Raw genomic sequence first — 23,592 nt, forward strand, 5'->3', positions numbered from 1 at the left:
TTCATTTCCTTTTTAGAAGGACTTGACATAAGTTGTCTAAAATTTTGTTCTCTAATGTCCTTGGAAATGTTTACTACATTATCCCATTATGGCACAGCTGAGATCAGTAAGGTATCAAGAAATTCCTTGGTCAATTCCTTTGGAGAGTACTTCCACTTTTCTATCTTAGTCACTAAGGCTTTTTCAATTAGTTTCTGTTATTCCTTAGTTCTTGTTTCATACTTGAGGAATTTGAAAGTATGTTATGCCTCCTCCATTTTTGTCTTTTTAATCTTTCTTTAAAGGTAGGGGAGGACCTCCTAAAGACTACTTCTTGTTTTTCATGTTCATCCTGTAATTTTTTCTTCTTGGATTTTGTAGATCTCCTTTCGAAGACTACAAGAGAGGTTTTGACAAGTTTGGTTATGATGACCTTCCCCTTTTTCTTGGGAGGCTCCTACTCTTTAGGTTTTCTTCCTCTTCATGTTCCTCCTCTCCTTCCTCTTACTCAATGACATGTTCTTTTCCTTCTGTCAACAAAATAAGAGAGCTTGTCTTCTTGGTTTCCTTCAAGATTTTCTCAACTTTCTTTCTTCCTCTCTTCAAGGCTTGAATAACATTAGTACAAAAACAATAATATATTACTAAATAAACTACTAAAAATTGTAGATATGTGACTAATTTTGATCACATGACCAATGGTAGTTTATTGTCAGTCATTTATCTTCCAACCAAATTTATGACTAAACTATTTTAATAATTGATTAGGTCATTGATTTAGTCATTTATTGTTGTTACTTGGTAGTTTCTATGGTGGTTTATTTGGTAGTATATTTGGTAGTATAAATGGTAGTATATTTGGTAATATATCTGGTAGTTTATTTGATAGTTTATTTAATCATTAATTTAGTCATATTAGGGCACGATGGAATTGAACCACTATCCTCCTACTTATAAAGTTGGTGCTCTTCCGTTGAGCTAGTACCATTTAAAAAATAATGCAAAAAATTGACAAAGTTCTCTTCCCAACATTAGATTTACCATCTTCATGGTCACTATAACATGATAAACTATTCTCAAACAACACAAATTTTGGTTATTATGAAAAATAATAATCTAAATCTTTATCAATAACAATTCAAAAATTTTAAATTATTCTGTTCAAGCATTTTAAAATTATATTTCATGTCAATTACACTTCTCTAAATTTTTGTATTAATAGGCTCTTATAAAATATAATTGGAGCACTTTGGCAACACATAAGTATTGTTTCTTGTGCTAACTTCTCAGAAAAAAATACAAATGATTATGCAATTTATGTCAAGAAAATAGACATTTTCATTAAATAAAAACATCAAACCCTATTACAAAGTCACATCTATTAAGAACTACAAAACATAATCAATTGAAATACTCACCTTTTAACATATGGAGGTACTAAAGGATCAAACATTTCCTCTCTTTTATGCTTAGGTGGGTGCTAAAAGTGTTTAGCTTTTTATCCCATCTTGTGTTAAGGACCATTAAAAAACTTGCTGCCTAGACATCTCATGTTACCAATAGTTCCTTATCCCTCCATGCTACCACAACTAAACAATCCTGAGAAAGAACAACAATAGGACTAATTGTTAGAAAACTCATCAATCTTGAGGCATGAAAATTGACAATAAATATAGATTTTAGAATGAAAGATAATATTTTACCTTTACAAGTGATGATTTTACTAGCAATTTCTGTAAGAGATAGAGAAACTCTATCATCTCTACTCTAAAAATTCTTGCTAAAATAATCAATTTCTATTTCACACTCTATCTCCATTCTTCAAACAACAAGGAAGAAATATTTTATCTTCTCTTCTAATTTCTTAACCGTAAAATATTTTCTTTACCAATATTTGAAGCCCTTGGACATAAAATCTCTAATCAATATGTTGGATAGAGATAAAATCTAGAAGGAAAATAAGGATAATAATTGACCAATATTACTCTTTAGTAATCAAATATTTATATCAAACCAATTAGCATAAGCACTTATTGAAAAAGCAACAATCAACATTCAAGAGGAAAATGATATCAAATGATATCTATTTAACTTGCAACAACAAACTGAAAACATTGGAATAGCACCACCTCAATAAGAAAATCTTGTCATAAATGCAAAGGATTGCAAGTCATGTAGCAATGGATAAGAATAAATAAGTCTAAGGAAGGAATCTTAAGTCAACAATTAAGTAAAAATAAGTAGTGAACAAGCTAATAATAAAAAACAATCACAAATAGCAAAGGTAATTAGAGTTGATAAAAGACATGGAAAGGTGCAATCAAGGAAAAAGAATAGGTAACTAGATTATCTTCTCTCTCTTTAAAAAAATAAGAATTTTTTGGCTTTTCACTATTTGATTTCATTGGATTTGATTTGGGCATATACTATGCAATTTTGTTTTAGATTTAATATTGCCATAAACAAAGAATATTTCTAGTTATTTATTTTTCATGTTTAAGCCAATATAATCTGACTTTAAAACTTAACCAAGGATATAAGATCAAGCATATCTTTGGCTACAATTTGTATGGCTAATGCTTTCCATCTTTAAGTTCATGTTCATGTGTGTTTAATAAGTTTATGTGTTTTTGTACCTATTCAAGGATTGTATCTAGAGCAATTTTTTATGTCTAATATGTAGGTGGTGTTTCCTATAGCACATGTTGTAGGGAATAAATTGCCTAGTGGAGATGCTAGAGAAAAAAATTAAACATTGAATCTCATCTCTAAAAAATGAAGTATTTGTGGGTTTATCTCTACATTTGAAGAGTGCAAATTGCTTGAGTTTACAATTAATTGAACTAGATTGATCAAGGAGATAGTGATTTTATTGCTAAGGAATTTGATTGTGTTGATCTAAGCATACAACAGATGCTTTGTTCCTTGGGATTTTTGCTACTGTATACAACTGATGTTTCTTGTTGGTGGACAATTATTGGAAAAATTAATTGAGTTTAAGTCTCATCAACAAGACAACATGAATGAATGCACTTTCATAAAAATATTCCCATTTCTATTGATGTGTCACAGATAGAGGTCTCAATTTTAGGTGATAGAGAAGAGCTTGGTAACAAGCATATAGAGGTGGAGAATTTTCAAAATCTTGATCTTAACAAAGACCATCATATTTCAAAATATTTTGTTTCAATTTCTTATAATGTGTCCCAATTCTATTGATGTTTCACAAATAGAGGTCTCAATTTCTATTGATGTCTCCCATTTCTATTGATGTGTCACAGATAGAGGTCTCAATTTTAGGTGATAGAGGTCTTAATTTCTATTGATGTGTCACAGATAGAGGCCTCAATTTTAGGTGATAGAGAAGAGCTTGGTAACAAGCATATAGAGGTGGAGAATTTTCAAAATCTTGATCTTAACAAAGACCATTATATTTCAAAATATTTTGTTTTACTTTATGATTAGTCATGAAGTCCTTTGATTATTGGCACAAGAGTTTATGAGCTTCAAGTATATCTCTTTAGTGGAGGACTAATAAAGATGGAATAATTTTCTTTAGTAAGATATGTCTTCCATGATAGGACAATTTGATAGCCTTACTACACTCACTATGTGATGGAGCCCAGATTATGTGAAATTTAGACTTCCATTTTTCAGGTAATACAAAGGTTGTTATTGAGGTTATTAACTTTTCCCATCCATTTCATAAGTTAGAATACAAATAAAAGTCTATGATTATTGATAATTAAAATATTATAACTACATGAGCATTTGAAGAAACCTTGCAATAATAGTGCTAGTAATTTTTAGAATTGGAAGTTTTCAATTAGATAGTTGATTGGTTGGATATAATGTCTACAAGGGATATGTTGAAATAATGAAAATTATTAAAGAAGCTTCAAGATAAAGCTCAGGCTAAGGATAAGGAATTTATCTATTATTTCTTATACCTTTTTGAGAAATCCATACAATACTTTATTTATGATTATGAAAACTCCAATTCAAAATTGAAATTAAGTAGAAGAATCACAATTGAAACAAACTCTAGAAGAAAAAGTAATTCCTTTCTTTTGACTAGGCATGAGAACTTGCATGAAGATATGATTGTTAAACCCTACTAGTAGAAAATATATCATTGATGTAACAATATAGGGATATTAGAAAAGATATGATCTAGTGCATATGCTTGGAAGAGTTTGAACAACATATCAATATACACTAACAAATCAACAAAATCAAATAAAAAAAACTAGAGTGCTCTTATTTAAGGAAGGTGAGATATCTTTAGGATCTAATCCAAATATTCAATGAGTATATGTTATAAAAAATGGTTACAAATTGTTTCTTACAATTTATGTTTGGAAGAAATTACTAGAGTGGTTGTAATCTTCCTTGTCATTTGTTGGAATTATTGATATTATATGCTGGGACTCTTGTAAAATATGGCCTCAAAACTATGTCATTGACATGGTCACAAGGAAGTAAAGTGCTCAAGATTTGCAGGAATATACTAATGCATCATATAATTCATAGGGTTCCGACATTGAAATTTAGTATTCAAGATTTGCAGATCAAGGCACAACAAGGCTAGTTTGAAACATTTGATCTTTAGATCTTGTCTAATAAGAAAGGGAAGTACTTGTAAGAGAGTTAAAGAATGTCACATAATTTTGAATGTTATGATTGCTAGGTGCTATTTGGTAATTAAAAATCTTGACTCTATAGTAGCAAAAAAAAAATTTAATTAGTAAATTGAAGAAGAAAAGCTTCCAAAATTAGTAAACAAGCATGGCCTTTCTAACAAGTACCACCAACTATGTGTACATTGCTACTACTACTATAATTAACACTTGTTTATTTCATACAATCTTTTAAAGGAACACTTTTTTGAATTTTACAAACTCAATAGAGTGTGGAAAAGAATCATATACCAAGACTCTAACTAACTACTATCAAGTGTTTTGAGGCTTTGAAATTCTTGCATAATCTTAGTCTTCTTCATTATGACCTAAGAATGTGCATTAGTAAAAAATGTTGCTGGTGTCAGAAAGGTGGAAGAATTCTTTACATGTAAAAATTTGTTCAAAGTATAGGCAGGAAAATGGTTCTAGGTCCAATAGTTTGATTCTAGAGCCACTAGGCCTATCAGTATCTCAAGTTAATCTTGAGGATGTCAAGAGAAATAATTTTTTTTTATCAATATGCCCTAAATGTAGATGTAGAAGAAATGTCAAAATTCTTCACCAATTAAGTATTTGAAGGTTTGAGGATTTATTTGCATGAGCATGCTACACCCTCAAGTTTTTAGCATCATATGTATCAGCCTTTTATAAATAGATTAATATTATTAAAAAATATTCTCAAAAAGGTTTGGGCTGGCCCCATTAAAAATAGCCCATAATTATATGGGCTAACCCTCATAAATAATTTTTCAATGCTTAAAATACTAGTCAGCCCAACATATGTTAATTTTCCTAGCTTTCTGATTATTTCAGCATGCTTGTTATTTACTTTTTCCTAGTTTCACACAAGGCAAGACAAAGCTTCCCCTTTAGCAGTATCTCCTATATCAAAGGATATAGTACTAACCAAATCTAATAGGCCAACAATACGAATCACACATTAAAAGAAGGCAAACCACTGTGTCAATTATCTTTAACACTTGACATTAAAATAAAAATAATTAGCCATAATACACAATGCAGCTATAAAAACTATTGTACCAAATATATATGTAAAAAATGAAAATAGCCACACCAAATTGGGGTAAAGTATTAGAAAACTCTTGTACCTAAACCAAAAACTCAAGAGAATTAGAATTTTAAATTAGTTGAGTTTGATATTAATAAATATAGTTCACCCTTTGTGCCATCTCTAATCCAACAAAAAATGGAGCTGTAATATATTAATGCTAAAATTATTTTACTTATAATTTTGAGGTTTTATGTAGTTTGAATCTTCACAAAACAACCCCATGTTAAACATAACTATTGTTATGTTTCCTATGGAGTTTTGTCCATGGTTAAACCCACTCTACCTGCACCCCCATTTGCAAAACCTTCACCAAGTGTTGTGCCTTATAAACCATTTATTAGAAAGCCCATTAAGCTCATCAATAGATTTCAACCACTAACTATACTATTTTATTTCTAAATATCGTTGACATCTGATTCTATTACCTCTACACAATAGAGAAAATCATGATTTCAATGTTATTATATTTGATGTAAATGTTTTCCTAGTGATAGAATAAGATTGGATACCTAGATTGTATATGTTGTTAATAGGCCCATTTGCAAAAATGTGGTAGATGTAGTTTACTTACTAGATGAAATTATTGGGTATGATGTGTGAGATCACCAAGCCACAAGAAGTGCAACTTAGTTTATTCCAAGAGGTGGTATAAGAAGTTTCTCAAGAATGATGGGTTATAGGGAAAGAAGTTGGGTATTATTCAAAGACAATTTATGTAGTCTAAATCATGTGCAACAATAAACTCTGAGAGGCATCTCACATCTATGAGGTAACCTTGCATTTTTTGTAAGTAGAAAAATACTTTACATTGCAATAAATGAGCTAAACCCAAGGGATGTACTTTGAGATTTCAAACCAACTTTTTAGAGAACATGTATTCTTCTTTGAGAAATAAAAATGGATTTAAACACTATTGGTGTATCATCATGTAGGAAAAAATGTGTGACTATTGTGAAAAATCCTATTTTTAGTAATCTCTGGAATATAAGCAACAACATGGTAGAAATAGTTCAAGGGTATGATTTAAACATGATCTTAATATCTACCTTTTGAAGCTCCTCTAGTCTCTTATTCGCACATTGGATGATATCATATCTTTCAATTAAAATATGCTAAGCATGTAGAATCTTCCCCCCTCCTTCACTCCCTCCCTTCATAGCTCCCCTTCTCTACCCAGTTTATCTCCCTCTCACCATCAAATAGATCACTAAAAATTATTGAGATAGCAATATAGAAGCTACAAATGAAGACATAAGTAGGAAAGGAATAAGTGGTGAAGGTTATAGATATGTAATCTTCCTTAAAAGGATAGTACTAATTATTTAAATTTTTATTTCTAGGTTAAAGATTACTTAATAGAAGAAATTTTTTAACAATTATCTTTAACACCAAATAGAAATTAAATGGAGGGAATCTAAGTTTCAAAATTCAACAATTGATAAAATGTCACTCTTCCAAGGTATGCATATAAAACTATACCTCTCAGGCTCTTCTAGGTGAAGGCTACATTAAGTCATCATGGAAAATCATGTCCACTAAAAATTATCACTAATTATAATTCTCCATTACTAGAGGGAACATCTGACATGAGTCTTTTAGACATGTTGTTGTTGTCCAATCTACATAGTTATCTCAAAATGATTCTTGAGTGCTTCTTCTTCCATTGGATCTTAAAGACAATAGAGTAATATTATAGCACTACCTTTCATAGCCAAAATTTAAATGTGAATTCCTTGAAGAATATATTAGGAAAATATAAATATAACCCATATTTTCCATATTACATATTTCTTCACTTGAATTATTTTTTCTAATGTTCAAATTCTTATAGCCTACAAATAGCTATACTAAAATCTTCAAAAAAAATGGCATGCATGTCATTAGATTAATGCATATATAATAATACCTAGAAATATATTATCATCTTAATTCAAAAGTTGTATTTACAACACAAATATTTTGCAAGATCATGTCTTTGGAATTCAAGGTAAGGTAGAAGGGTAAGGCTGAGAAGAGCCCAAATCTTCTAGACTATCACCACCATCTCCACTGGTCCTCTCCATGAAACTTTTATTGCATTCTTTACAATATTTTTCTTTTTGAAAAATGAATCTAATGAGATCAAATTTCATAGGCAAAATTCAATCAAGAAAGTAAAAATCAATTCCATGAATCTATAAAAAATTGTAAAACTACACACCTATAAAATCAACACTATTGCTCTTCAAGTTCACAAATCATTATTATTTATTCCTATGTAAATTTGAATAATTGAATAAGCAAGAAATAGTCAATCCCAAGATAATAAATCACAAGAGCTTGATATTATAAAGAAGAATAAAAAATTCACCTTTATTTGCAAGATGATATTTATTATATCACTCACAAGTTTTCAATTAGGACCAACATTATGGACCAAAAAACAAGTTCCTGAAAGACAACATATTGGTAGGTAAGATCAATAGTGATGATACCATGAATGTTAACAATATATATTCAAATTTAAGACATTATTTTAACATCAAGTAGCTAATAACAACACCACCTGATCTTCAAATGTCAACCATGCAATGCCAAGTCCTATGTGATTGGCAATGACCTACATAGCTCATAAAGGTTTCATCCCAATCTCATCATATCCCTTGCTCATTAGGACCAAAAGTATATATTTATATTTATTAGAAGCATTGATTTTTTTTTTTTTAACTAGAATTTCAAAGCATATGTATTTTAAGTTTTAGCCATTGACATGAACATGCAATCTCTTCATTTTATATGCCAAAAGAAATGCACTAATTTTCTTAGAAGTGATCCATAATTACTTGAGAACTCTCCATTTCTTTGCCCACTTTATCTCTCTTCCACTATATTTTGTATAGTTTCATTGTAAACTTCTCATGAAATTTAGTATGTTTTACCTTATTTTTGTACTGGGAAGAGATTTTGAAGTATGGGCGGTACAATTTCCTCCTATCTCTAGAACACATTAGACTTAAATGCACAACAATATAGAAAGGCTCCTAGAAGAAACCACAAGCTAACAATAAATGGAGTAGATAAGGCCTTAAGAGAAAATAAACTTGATTTTTTTGTGGCCCTTGATATGTGGATCTATGATGTCCTTGGCTTTGTAGGGTATCCTAGGATCTATGATGTCTTGGGTTTTGCAAGGTATCCTAGAATAAATGTGCCTACAAGTTACAATAAAGTTGGTATTCCCTTTATCATATATTTTGGTGGGAAATAAGGTTCAAAACTTACTCTCATTGAAATTGCCTATGCATTTGAACAATCTACCAAAGTGAGGAAAAATCCTTTATTCAAGGAATGAATAGCCTATCAATCTATAGCTTCATGGCTATCCCTAAACTAGAAGTATCATTTCCAATTTCTGAAACACAAACATATATAGTAACAAACTATATAACTATTGTTAATGCATACAAGTTGTAGTAGATTCTCTATTTTTTAGAATATGGCACATCGATCATCTTGGAAAGTCCAAAATCTCACACATGAGCTTCAAAGTTATTGTCAAGTAGAATATTATTGGACTCTATATCTCAATGAATAATATGTGGTTTATAGTCATGATGTAAATAGGACAGCCCTCTACTACTCCTAGATTAATTTTGTATCTAGTTCCCAATCCAATATAGATGACTTTCCATGAAGTAGTTTGCCTAAGCTTCCTTTCAGCATATACTCATACAAAAGAAGATTCAATTCCTAATGATAAAAAAAGACCATATAGATTTAAAATATTGCAATGTCTCATTTTACCAAGGGTAGAGATCTCGACTTGAATCATTTTTTTAATTTACTTCCTTCTCCTTATGAAGCTAATTTTTTTACAAAAATCAATACTCCTAAAGGCATAGTTTTTTTATATATTGTTCCACATGCTTCTCTACCGATAACAACATCCTCATATAAATTATTTGTGGCTTTTACTAGATTTTGGTGTGTAAATCCCTCTTGTGGGAAAAAATAAACCACTTAAGTAACAAGATGATGACCTTAAAAAGGGACAATCACACACACTAGATGCCTAAGAAAAAAACAAATGCTACCAATAATAAACTATGAAATTCCTCCTAACATTGCAACATATATTGCCATGATTTGGCCAATGATGTTTTAGTTAATTCAAAAGAAAATATAGATAGCCATGAATATGAGCATTGACATGCATTCAAAAGAAATACTCCACAAAGTGATTGGTTTTCAATGAAATAGCTAAAAGGCATCTTGTGAAATATAGTTATATTAGGAAATAGCCTGGTAAGATTACTATATGAAATATTGCATACTATAAAACTTGAAAGTTTAGCAAATGAAGGGGGAAGTTGATAAAAAAAATTGATTATTATTGAGATATATAGATCTTAACAAACTCAGGTTATCTAGTTCAACTATTATCTACCAAAACAAGCTATTCCAACTTAGATTTAAAGCAATCTACAAACCTATAAGTTCACTGAGCTCTAGTGGCACATTTCTTGAAAAGTAATTTCCACCCATCTATAGTTTTTTCAAATGAGAAAGCCTTCCAATAATGTCATCAATCCTTCCAGATAGTTTGTTATTAGAAAGGATGAGAGCTCCAAAAAAATAAGATTTCCAAGTTCTTTTGAAACACTACAAAAAGAATTTCTAGATAAATCAAATCATTGTAGCTTTATACAATGGAAAGTTCTTTAATAGTTTTATTGATTCCCATCACTCTATTCTAAATCTTCCATAATGACACACATAGAGAGGATGAAAGGCGATGGTTGTTGGATTTGGATTTCACACCTACTGACGGTTCTTCTTCATAAGTTTCTTCCACCATTTAATAGTTATAAAAATTATAGATGACATATCTTTCTAGCATCAAATAAAACACATCTATGCATGGTAAAAATTTTCCATCTTGTCCATGAAAGGAGAGAATTTTTTCAATTATAAATTTTAGCAAAAATAATTTTCTTCATGCTTTGATGTGGCCAATTTACTATCACAAAGCCCCTGATTCTAACAAATGAGAAATGGATATGTCTCTCTTCGTCTAAAAAATTTCTTCAAACCTTTTTAAAACCCTATTAATTAATATGTATTTATGTTGTGCATATACTATTACCATTGTATTATATATAAGTTACCATTGTCAGATAGGGCAACATCCATATTGAGCTGACCTCTCAAAAGGTTAATATGTGCTTGATTAAAAAAGAGCTATGATATTTATATTTTTGCATTTTGTTTTATATTTCTAATACAGATTTGATTATAGTTTATAATTTTACTATTTATTATAAAATTGGGCTTTAAGAAAATATGTCATTAGAAATATACTTCAAAAAATGTGACATTTAGATAGACATTACATATTCAAAAATGTCATGAAATAGTCTAGGAGTAATATATTCATAGCACAATTCTATAATAAGATGTGGAGATGATTATATAAGACAAAAGTATTAATCTATTATATATTAATTATTAGTAAATATCTTGAAATATTTATTATAATTAGATTAGCAATAGAGCCATGACTAATCATTTGAGAAAATATTAAAATTCAACATAAACATGATGCATTTAAATAAATGTTTGAGAAAATCATGTAGTTTAGTTGTTGATAAATGTGTATTTGTACATTTTATGAAAAAAATTGGATCTACACATTGGATGGTAAAGATAACATGTTTGAAACATTTTATAGATTTAAAGTTGAAAAATGCTCTACTCCAAGATTTGTTGAAATGCAAAAGACAGAAAACTATATGATTTTTTCTAAATAATAATGGCATGTGTGAGTCATCGGCATTTTAAATCATCCTAAACAATATCCTCAAAATAAATTAAATACAAAATAATCTTACCTTGAATCCCTTGTTGATTGACATGACATATTATTAAGTATGAGCCCTAAGATTTGCTAGAAGGAAACTTAAATGAGTATTAATCTTCATCATACTAGGAGGTTTTAAGGCTAAATGAAAGGAACATGTCATATAATGCATCTACCAACAAAAAGACCATGAACTCACTAAAAAAAGGTTTGATCTCCATTATTTTTTTCTCGTGTTCAAGTAAAGCCAAGAGCGTACAACACAATGATAAATTGTGAGCCTCCTATCAAAGAGGTCTTGGGTTCGAATCTATTCACACTCAATTAATAATAATAATTAATCACAACACATAATAATTACCCTTCATTTCAACCTCTTATTGATCCATCCTCTCATGCACTTAATTACTCATGGGTTGAAGAATATAGAAAGTAGTTGGGTTTTTTTATCACTTCCCTCATAACTCTTCATGTAGCCTATTAAAAATAGAAAGTTTATTTTATATAAATCTATTAATTATAAATAGTTAAAATAGTTTTATTTTTATCTAAAAAAACTAAAATAGTAATTGAAGTACTTAAGAAAAAATATCTTAAAATATTTGATATTTAAGTATTCTTTATTTAGCAGTGTTTAGTAATTATATCATAATTACATAATGTAATTGAATGTTCAAAAGTAATTAAGAAACATAAGTATTATATATATGTGTGTGTGTGTGTGGGGGATCGCCCCGACCCATTATAGCATAGTGATACATTATTATTATTTTGATACTCACAACTTGAGATGTTGAGACATTATCAAATACTTGAACATATTATATTATTTCATGTTGTGTGATGTTTACTTTCAGATATTTGAGTTCGTCATTTAATATTTTATGAATATGTATGTTGATGAAATAAGTAAATGCAAGATTAACACTTTGATTATGAAATTTTAATGATTAAGAAAATGATTAGGACGAGAGAAAACCCTAATTTGATTTGAAAGATGTATGTGTTAATTTATTTGATTTCTTGATACATATATACATATGTGCATGTGATTTTATGGGACTACTGACATGTGCAATGAGTGTGTAGGATATTTTAGCCAAGAAACCTGATGGAGGAACATAATTGATCCCTATGTGCAATTCATGGAAACCTTGTTGTTCGTAACTTAATTGTATTGTGAGATGTATGAGTGTATGTTTCTGTGATTAGTAAATGTCAATGTTTCGTAACTATGTTTTTATAGTGTCACTTAACACTCGTGAATTTGCATATGCATTCCAACATGCTAGTTAGGGTTATCTGAGTAACCCTTGGACCTAAGTAGGATTAAGTTAGTATCATTTTTTCTAATGTTTTTTTTAATTGAGTTTAGTTACCCTAATCTAGATTAGAGCTTAATCTGCATTTTGGAGTTGTTAGATGGTCCTAAATATTCCAAGCTTTTGTTTGGTCCCTACTTAATTCCTAAGGCCTTAAAACATGAAATCTTTATACCCAAGGGGTATGGGTATGGGTTGGGGGCATTTTCCACCCCGTAACCCCCTTTTGTTGACTTTTGAGGTCACTCAAAAAGTCTATTTTTGCCTTTGTCCGAAAATTGAAAGTGGTTACCATGAGTTGCATAACCTCAACTCCACTTAGAGATTAACCTTAGGTTTGGTTGGGTTAGAAAATTCTAGATTTTTAAGTGGGTGGGGGAAGTTATTTCCCTTTTGGTGGATGAGTTTGGATATTATTTAGAGGCCCTTTTTGGAGTAGTTTTGGTTGTTACCCAATCTCTACTTTTGGAGAGAAGTCTTGGAATATTGAAGGAAAGGAAGGAAAATCTCTTCTCAATTTGATCATTTACCATAACCTCTTTGTGAAGGTAGGAGTTCTTCATCTCCCTTTTTCAGATTGTTCATGCTTGTTTCATGCTTATACTATTGTGATTGTTTTTTGGTATGCTTGTATGTATGTTGGGTATTTTTGGGAAGGATTGAAACTATGTTTTCTTGAATGCTTTTCTTTCATGTTTTTGTTTGAATTTTGAAGTTTTCTTGTATGGGTTTTTTGGAATTACTCACCCTTGGATGGGGAAGAAGTGGGAAATTTTGGGAAAGGTATTTAGTTGGACTCCAATAGTGTAGAGTCTCTTCTCAGGATGAGAAGAGGGAGAGAGGGTAGAGTATTATGGGCCCCTACCCATTAGCACAAACCTCGTATAAGTTTTGGCATGTAAGAATGGAAGAACAGAAGTTCTTGAATTATAGCCCTGATTGGGCATCTATTTTCATGTTGTGTCTAACATATCCTGTTGGAAAAATCCACCTTTCCCTAGTTTTGATTCAATTTTGAATCCTATTGTGGAAACCTAGAATGGATATTAATGTCTGATTTAGTTTCTTGTTATGTTTGTTTGTCACCTAGTCAGATTTTGTTCCCTCCACTATCTTAGCAATGTATTGAAAAAAATGATATGGGTCCCTTGATAAGGGCCATGAAGTAAATTTTAATTAATAACCTTGTTGTAATGGCAATGATTTTGAGTTTTCTTCCTGATTCTTTCTTGGTTGAGCCTTTGAATCAGGTTGTCAATAAAATAGTGATTGAGTATTATTGCTTCTCATGATATTTTGTAATTTTTCATCATATAGATGCAAATAAAAAATAAGATGAAATGATGATGTTTAATTAGGCAAAATTCAAGTTTCATATATGTTGAAATGAAAACTATGTTATGAACGTAGGTTTAGTTTCATGATTATTGAAAACAACACAATTCCTACATTGTTGTTAAAATGGATCATTTAAATTCTTGGTATATTTAGTTTGTAACAAGTCCTATTAGATTTACCTTGAAAAAAAATAGATAACCCCTCTTGGTTAATAAATCAACTTCAAAATTTATACTTAGAAAAATAAAGACTTAAATAAAATTTGAACCAAGAGAGCAAAAACTCTCTGGTTTTTGTATGGAGAACAAATTTAATTCTCCCTTTGGTAATAGAGAATCTTGTAAGATTCCCTTATATATTTAATATCATAAAATATCTAATATCATTCAAAATAATAATAATATAAAATACTTTATAACCTAGTATCCTAAATATCCTAAAATCTACCCATAAATTTTTTTGTCATAAATGTTGCTGCCATCCCCTTTGGTGCACACTTTTTTTACCTTGGTGTTAAAGTTGTATGTGATTGCAATTCCATTGTTTTAAGTATGGGAGAAGTCTTCTATGACTTTGGGAATTGCAAAGTCTTTTCCTCCACATGTTAGGCACATTAATGATGGTGCAGTCCTCAATCATCTCTCATAAAATTCGTAGCCACCTAGATTCTCGTGAATAGATTATGGAGGGAGCAAGTTGAAGTGTTATTTGTTTAAGTATTCTTCCACCCTTGTTACCATTCATCACCACTTTTCTTGAGCCTTTACTTGAGGTTGGTCTGCACTTGTTTGCTTTGGGTAGAGTGCCTTTGGAAAGCACTTGAGAAGTGCTGAGGTAATGGGGAGTAAGGGTAGTTAATGTTTTAGTTGGGTGCCACATGGGTGATAAGGGGGTAGGCGGTGTTAGGGATTTGGGATGGAAATCACATGGGTAGATTCAGCATAGTTTAGTTTATTTTAATGTTAGTTACATTTTTGTTTAGTTAGTAGTATTGGTATTTAGAAAGTTTCTAGTATATTTCAAGTAAATTTAGTTTAAGTATCATGTTTTTTCTTTTATTTATTTTAGTTTAAGATCTAGTTAGATTTAATGCTAGTTTAGTATTAATGTTAGGATTAGTTTTAGTTTAGTATAGGTTAAGATTAGTGTTATCATTTAAGTTTTTAGTATTTGTTAGTATTGGCTAGATATTAGATTTTGTTGTAATATTACTTAGATTTGTAGTGAGTTTAGTTAGTTGTTTTTGTGTTGATTGTTTTAATATTTATTTTAGTTAAAAATTTAGTTGTAATAAATATTAGATTCATTAGTAATGTACTATAAGTTTGGTTAGTATAAATATTTTAAATATTAGTTGCCTTAGTATGTTTTAGTTTAAGATTTCAATCTCTTGTACCCTAGTGAACCTAGTAAGTTTAATTGTTCTCAAAAAACAAAAAAATTGGCGTGTTTTTTCCCAAATATTTTGTGCATGAAATTTTGGTCTGAGAGCCTATGTTTCAACACTAGGAACCTTAAACCATTATGCTTCCAAAACATAACTCAAACATTTAATTGTGTAGATGCCTCCTATTACTCAAAGCAACCGGCAAGGTAGAGGTTGTAGGGCTAGGGGTTGTAGAGTGGGACAAGAGGATGGACCACCACCACCTCCACCACCATCTCCACCACCACCAAACCTCAACCAAGACATTATAGATGCACTTTGGACTTTGATTGGTGTAGTTCAGTAGAGGGTAGTACTTGTAGGTAATCCAGGTCAGTAGATTCCCATAGTGGAAGCAGAGGGACCCAAAGGAGGCAGACCTGGAGCCTGAGAGAGGACTAGGAGTCCCCCATTAAGACAGATAGAGGGATAGGGTGAGCACGTGGGTGAGTCAAGACACCAAAGAGGACCCCCACTTGAAAGACCTCCTCGTCATATAGGAGATGATATCAAGGAATTAATTCAACTCGAGCCACCATTATTTACCAGTTCCACTGAGGGGATAGTAGTAGAGACCTAGTTGTAGAGCCTATAGTGGTGCTTTGGATTATGTCCTTATGGGAGTAATCTAAAGGCATGTCTAGCAATCCATCTGTTTAGAGGAGATGCCTCCAATTGGTGGCATCAAGAGGAGACTATAGGAGGAGTGAGGATGGATACCCTCACATGGGAGTCATTCTTAGAGAGATTTTGAGAGAGGTACCTATCAAAGCATTTCAAACAGAAGCAGATAGAGGAGTTTCATTCTCTATATCAAAGAGGTCTTACAGTAACTTAGTATGAGAGTAGGTTTGTCAAGCTCCTTCCTTATGTGGAATACATGAAGGATGAGAAATTGTGAGTGCATCACTTTATCATGGGTCTAAACTTGTCACTTCAGGGTCTAGTTTGGATGGCCTTCCCTACCACCTTTAGATAGGTAGTGGAGATAGCACTAGTTGCAAAGGATACTTGAGGTAGGCAGGAGTCTCAGGATCAGTCTTAGAACTGAAACTCTACCCAACAAAAACACCCTTGGAAAGGGAATCAAAACTACATAGTAGGGTCCTCTAAGGGCCAACAGTCTCAACAGGCAAAATCATAGTAGAAGCAGTAGAAAACTTCTCAGGGTTATAAGGGCTCCAAGCCCAAGTAGTGGCAGTCACAAGGTCCCAAGTAGGATCAAAAAGTACAGGCCCCACAGTCACAATCAATGAAGACTCAATAGTCTTCTAGGGGTGGATACAGTGGATCTAGTATGTTAGGAGGCCCACAATAGTCTGGATCATAGGGTGCATGATCTTATACTTGGGGACCATACTACACCTATGGTGGCATGGGTCATATTGCTAGAGGTTGTTTGTAGGAATAGGCATCTAGTGGATAGAGAGGGGCTTTTTCAAAGCCAACAGTTGGTGACATGGGTAGATCCCAAAGAGTTATTGCAGTTGTTGACAACTGCCAGGTTGAGCATCAAGCCATAGTTATCAAGGCTATAGGTATTATACAAGGCCATATGGTTGTAGTTTTATTTGATTCCAGAGCTACTAACTCTTTTATATCTCCATATGTGGTGGAGCATTGTAGGCTAGTGGCAGTTAGATAGGATGTTAGTTGGGAAGTAGAGTTAGCTTTAGGAGCAAGAGTGTCAATTAGTTCAATGGTGTAGAATTGTCAGATGCAAATTGGAGACATGTCCATTGTTGGATACAATTGGTTAATTGAGTGTTGTCTTTGATGTTACACAAATGTCATATCAGTCATCAGACATAGTCTACCGAGCTCAGAAGGTAAGCATAGTCGTTTACAGAGTCTACCAAGAATTGCTGAATATTACATTGTAAAGATAGCTTCTATCGAGCTAGCTTGGTTAACGAAGGAAGTTCAGTACTTATCGAGCCCACTCAGTGATTGAAGGAAACTGTGACAAAGTGTTTACCAAGTTGAGAAGGTAACCAAAGAAAAGTTAGTGTTTACCGAGTTGGGAAGGTAACCAAAGAAAAGTTAGTTTTTACCAAGATAGGAAGGTAAGCAAAGGAAAGTCAGTGCTTATCGAGTTCACTCGGTGTCCAAAGGGAATTTGGCAAAAATAGTTTCTACTGAGCTCACTCGGTCACCTATACTTACCGAGTTCTCCTAGTGATTGAAGGGATGTCACGAAGTTTGCTATATTAATCGAGCTCAATCGGTTAACACAGGAATTATTTTTTGAATAGTATTAACCAAGCAGTGTCAGCCAGTAAAGAGATTTGTTGGTTTTTAATTCTTAGCTGACTAAGATAATTTGTAAGGTATATATATAAAAGATCAAGCTGTGAATTCGATACAAGCAAGAATTTGATGCATAAGAGTGCGAATATTGAACATATAAGCAAATGTTGAAAAAGTGTGATGGAAGATCAGATGCATTGAAGGAGCTGCACAGTTGTATGTGATTAGTAAGGATCCAGTCAAGCATAACAGAGATCTACAATCAGCAAAGATAAGTTGCACATTATATCAGGTCACTTCATTGTTTCTTTCTAACCATTGTAACAGTGAACTCAAAATCTCTTAACAGAGTGGGTTTAACAGCCCTATTGTAAATCCTCTAACAAGGTGACAGTTCAATTGAATTGCTCTAAAGACCTCTAGCAAGGCCACTCCTAACAGGGTGATTAAATCCTCTAACAGGGTCACACCTAACAGTGTATTTTTTGTAACCTTTAATAGGGTTGGCTCCTAACAGGGCTCACTTTAGAAGAGTGAAAAATAGTAACTAGTTACATTGGTGGTTTTTCCCATATTAGGTTTCCACGTTAAATCCGGTATCTCTAGTGTTGGAGTTTGCTGAATTGATTTGATATCAGTTCTTAATGATTGTTATTATTTGCTGCAATATCAAGTTTCAGTAATCTGTAAAATAGATCAAACTTTTAGACATCTAAGGGAATGTGAAATGTTTTTGAAGTAATTGATTCACCCCCTCCCCCTCTCAGTTATTTCATTCTCATTTCCAACAATTGGTATCAGAGCTTTCGGTACTTGCAGGAGAAGATTTCAAGGATCTAAGCAAAAGATCAAGATGTCTTACAAAAGAGAAATTCCAAAACTTAATAGAGATAACTTCTCAGCATGGCAAGGACTGATGAAACTTCATCTGGCTACTGTTGGTGATACTGGACTAAAATACCTTGAAGAAGAATATGAAGAACCTTCTAGCACAATGTCAGTCAATGATATTGCTGAAAAGAAAACTCACAACAACATGATGATAGACATAGCATCTGCTCTCAGCTATGAAGAATTTGATGACATTAAGGACTGCAAAATCACCTTTGACATGTGGAACAAGCTAAAAGAAATCTATGGAGGGGATGGCAATGTGAGAAGAGAAAAAGAAAAAAGTCTAAGAGGACAATTTGATCAAATGAAGATGAGAGAAGATGAAAACATTGCAAAGTATGTTGAAAGAGTTAAAGCATGTGTAAGTGCAATCAGGGTAGCTGGTGGTGGCATCAAAGGAGAAATAGTTGTAAGAAAAGTTCTTAGAACCTTGCTTTCTATTTATGCAATTAGAGTGTCTGCAATTCAGGAAAGAAGATGTGAAGCAAATCATCAGATAAATCTTGAGGCCATAGTTGGGAGATTAACTGCATTTGAACTAGATAACTTTGACAACTATGTTCCAGCTTCCAAGAACATGGAATCAGCATTTGAGATCAAACTTTCACTCAAGGAGAAAAACAAAAAGAAACTTCAGCCAGAAAGTGAAGATGAATCAGATCTAAGCTCAGACAGTGATCTTGAAGTAATTGAAGCTCTTCTAGCAAGAAAATACTCCAGAGGCAGAGGAAAATATAAAGGTAAATTTCCTCTAATATGTTTTTCATGTGAAGAAATTGGTCATATTGCAGCTAGGTGCCCGAACAAGTAGAGCAATGATGAAAAGAAGGATCATAAATGGAATAGCAAGAAAGATTTCAAATCATTCAAGAAAAAAGGTAAGAAATCATGTTTCATGGCTGAAAATTCTAAATATTCTGATAATAATGAGGATGAAATTGTTTATATTGCTGTTAAAGATGATTTTGACAATGATGAGGAAGATAAAATTGCTCTTATCTCTCATATAAGTAAGAATGATACATGGATTATAGATAGTGGTTGCTCACATCATATGACTGGTGATAAAACTAAGTTTGATCAGTTTGAAGATTATGATGGTGGCAGTGTAAGGTTTGGTAATAATGAAACGTGTTTCATAAAAGGAAGAGGAAGAATCTGTCTAACCAAAGAACTTGTTTGTAACAATGCCTATTGGGTTGAAGGACTCAAACATAATTTGCTAAGTGTGGCACAGTTACTCAATACTAGATTCAAGGTGGAATTCATGCATGGAAAGGCAAGACTGTTGAATGAGCAAGGAAAACTGATAGGATCTGGCACCCAAACTAGAGGTAACTTATTCTATCTAGAACTTGGTGAATGCTCATGTTTTATTGCTCAAATTGAAGAGAGTTGGTTATGGCATAAAAGGTTGTGTCATGTCAATTTTGATAATTTGATAAAAATAAACAAATTCAAGAAAGTAAGAGGCATTCCTAACATTAAGAAACCTGAGGTTGGTCTATGCAAGAACTATCAGATTGGTAAAATGGGAAGGACTAGTTTTAAAAGTAAAAACTATCAATTTGAAGATATATTAGAAATTGTGCATACTGATTTATGTGGACCTATTGGAATAGAAAGCTATACTGGAGAGAAATTTTTCATTCTCTTTGTTGATGATTACTCAAGAATGATGACTGTCATGTATCTAAGAAATAAATCAGAAGCATTTGAAAAATTTAAATGGTATTTGGCAAGAGTAGAAAAAGAAACAAGAAAAAGACTGAAATGTTTAAGGTCAGACAGAGGTGGTGAATTCATTTCACATGAATTCAATAACTTCTGCATTGAAAGAGGTATTAAAAGATAGGTATCAGCACCAAGAACTCCAGAACAAAATGGAATAGCTGAAAGAATAAATAGATCCATTATGGATTGTGCAAGAACCCTGATGATAGAAAAGAACATTGCTATCAAATACTGGAAGGAAGCCATCAGCACTGCAGTTCATACATTAAACCGAGTACAGCTGAAAAAGGACTCATTCAAGACTCCCTATGAATTATGGTATGGCCACAAACCCAATGTAAGTTATCTGAAAGTATTTGGAAGAAAATGTTATATCATGAAAGAATCTTGAAAAGGGAAATTTGATGTAAAAGGTGATGAAGAAATATTTTTGGGATATTCTTGCAAAAGCAAAGCATATAGATGTTTAAATCTATCCACTCAAAAGGTCATAGAAAGTGCACATGTGAAAATTGATGAGTTTGCAAACAAATTAGAAGAAGAAAGAAAAAAGGTACCTGAAGACTACAAGAGATTTGTTTACATTGAACCAGATACTATCCCAAGTATACCGTTCACTCAAGAATCCTCAACTCTTGAGTCTTCAGTAACCGAGTTGCAAATAGTTCAAACCGAGTCTCAGCAACTCTCAGACACTACCGAGCAAGTGTCTACCAAGTCTGAATCAACCAAGCCAATATCTACCGAGCCAGAACAGCAAGAATCTGAAGAACAAAAGGATAATAATGAAATTCATTTAAGAGGCAAGGAACCTGTATTAGCAAAATATGTCAGAAGACATCATGCACCAGATCATATCATTGGAGACAAATCTGAAGGAACCTTGACAAGAAGTAAGTTGAAAAATACTTGTCTACTTGTTGATTTTGAACCTAGAAGTATTAAGGATGCACTAGCGAATGATAGTTGGATTGAGGCAATGAATGAAGAAATATAACAGATAGAGAAAAACAAGACATGGACTCTTGTACTCAGGCCCAAAGACAAGAATATAATTGGAACCAAGTGGGTATTTAGAAACAAGTTGACTGAAGATGGTAAGGTATCTAGAAAAAAAGTTAAATTGGTATGCAAATGATACTCACAAGAAGAAGGTATAGATTATGGAGAAACTTTTGCTCCTGTTGCAAGATTGGAAGGAGTCGGAACCTTACTTGCATATGCTACTCACAAAGGATTCAAACTTTATCAAATGGATGTCAAGTCAGAATTTCTCAATGGAATACTGGATGAAGAAGTTTACATTGAACAACCTGAAGGTTTTGTTGATCCAGATAAAAGGAACATGGTCTGCAAACTACACAAGGCACTGTATGGTCTGAAACAAGCTCCTAGAGCATGGTATGAACGATTGCATAATTATCTTATTAAGATTGGTTTTCAAAAAGCTAATGATAATAGTAGCTTGTATATAAAGGAAGGTCCAGATAATAAGATTGTCTTGGCAAAAATATTTGTAGATGATACTGTTTTCACAGAGCATGATGATCTTTGCAAAGAATTTTTAGAACAAATGAACAAGGAGTTTGAAATGTCTATGTTTGGTGAGATAAAATTCTTTGTTGGTCTTCAAATCCAACAGAATAAAAATGACATCTTCATCACTCTGTCAAAATACATCAAGGAGATATTGAAAAAGTTTGGTATGGAGGACTGTAAACCTGTTGGTACTCCCATGTGTACTAGATTGAAACTTACAAAAGATGATGAATCCAAAGAGGTAGATCAAACATTGTATAGATCTATGATTGGAAAATTGTAGTATGTAGTTCATACCAGGCCAAATATTGCTCTCGCAGTTGGTATTGTTGCAAGATTTTCAGCAAACCCAAGAGAAACTCACCTGATGGCGATCAAGAGAATAATGAGATATTTGAAAGGAACTGAAGATTATGGGCTATGGTACAAATTTGGAGGTAATTTGGATTTGAAATTTTTTATTGATGCTAATTAGGCAGGGAATCTTGATGATAGAAAAGACACAAGTGGAGGAGCATTCTTTCTTGGAAAGAGATTGGTTTCTTGGAAAAGCAAAAAGAAAAATTGTAAATCCCAATCCACAGCAGAGGCATAGTATGTTGCTGCAGCAGTAAATTGTTCCAACATTGTTTGGTTTAAATAGTTATTACAAGGAATGAAGATGGAAATCAAAGAACCAGTTGTTATGTTCTGTGACAATACTAGTGCAATCAACATATCCAAGAATCCAGTAATGCATTCCAAGACCAAGCACATAGCAATAAAATATCATTTTGTCAGAGAATCGGTGCAGGACAAGGAGATCAAACTAGAATATGTGCATACAAAGGAACAAATTGCTGACATATTCACAAAGCCATTACCTAAGGATACATTCTTGTATCTCAGAGGTAAGTTAGGGATCACTCCTCTATCTGAAGTTCACTAAAATAAAGTTTAAAATGATGCATCAACCTATGACAAGTTGAAAATCAATCAAGTTGATGCAGTAGAGTATTGAAGTCATTGCATATGAATCTGTACATGAGGTACACTATAATCCAGTTGAGAAGTACTTTTGGCATACAAAAAGAGCTTTTACTATCTTAGATTGTCTTTGGCATGTGTTGTCAAAGAGGGAGAGTAAAACTGTAATACCTATTCTAAAATTTGTAAGCATTTGTAAAGGAAGAATAAAACTATCATATCTTTCTATTATATAAATCCTTCACAGAGGGAGATTACTAAAAGAAGGAGAAGTTTCTATCTAAGAGGGAGAAGTATTATGTTATCATATAGTGCTGCACTAAGAGAAGGACTTGTTTTCAAATTTCATTCTACTATGACATGTTGTGTTGCCATCAATGCCAAAGAGGGAGATTGTTGGATACAATTGGTTAATTGAGTGTTGTCTTTGATGTTACACAAATGTCATATCAGTCATTAGATAGAGTCTACCAAGCTTAGAAGGTAAGCATAGTTGTTTACAGAGTCTACCAAGCATTGCTGAATATTACATTGTAAAGATAGCTTTTATT

The 23,592-nt window shown here is 32.3% G+C and overlaps 1 pseudogene; it reads left to right on the plus strand.

Moving 5' to 3' along the window:
* The first annotated feature begins 88 nt into the window (after positions 1 to 88).
* Positions 89 to 9,064, plus strand: LOC149537789 (putative amidase At4g34880; annotated as a pseudogene).
* Positions 9,065 to 23,592: the final 14,528 nt, after the last annotated feature.

Source organism: Cupressus sempervirens, chromosome 9 (genome assembly GCF_028749045.1).
Source record: "Cupressus sempervirens isolate cs-2001-9-10 chromosome 9, ASM2874904v1, whole genome shotgun sequence".
NCBI classification, from domain to species: domain Eukaryota; kingdom Viridiplantae; phylum Streptophyta; class Pinopsida; order Cupressales; family Cupressaceae; genus Cupressus; species Cupressus sempervirens.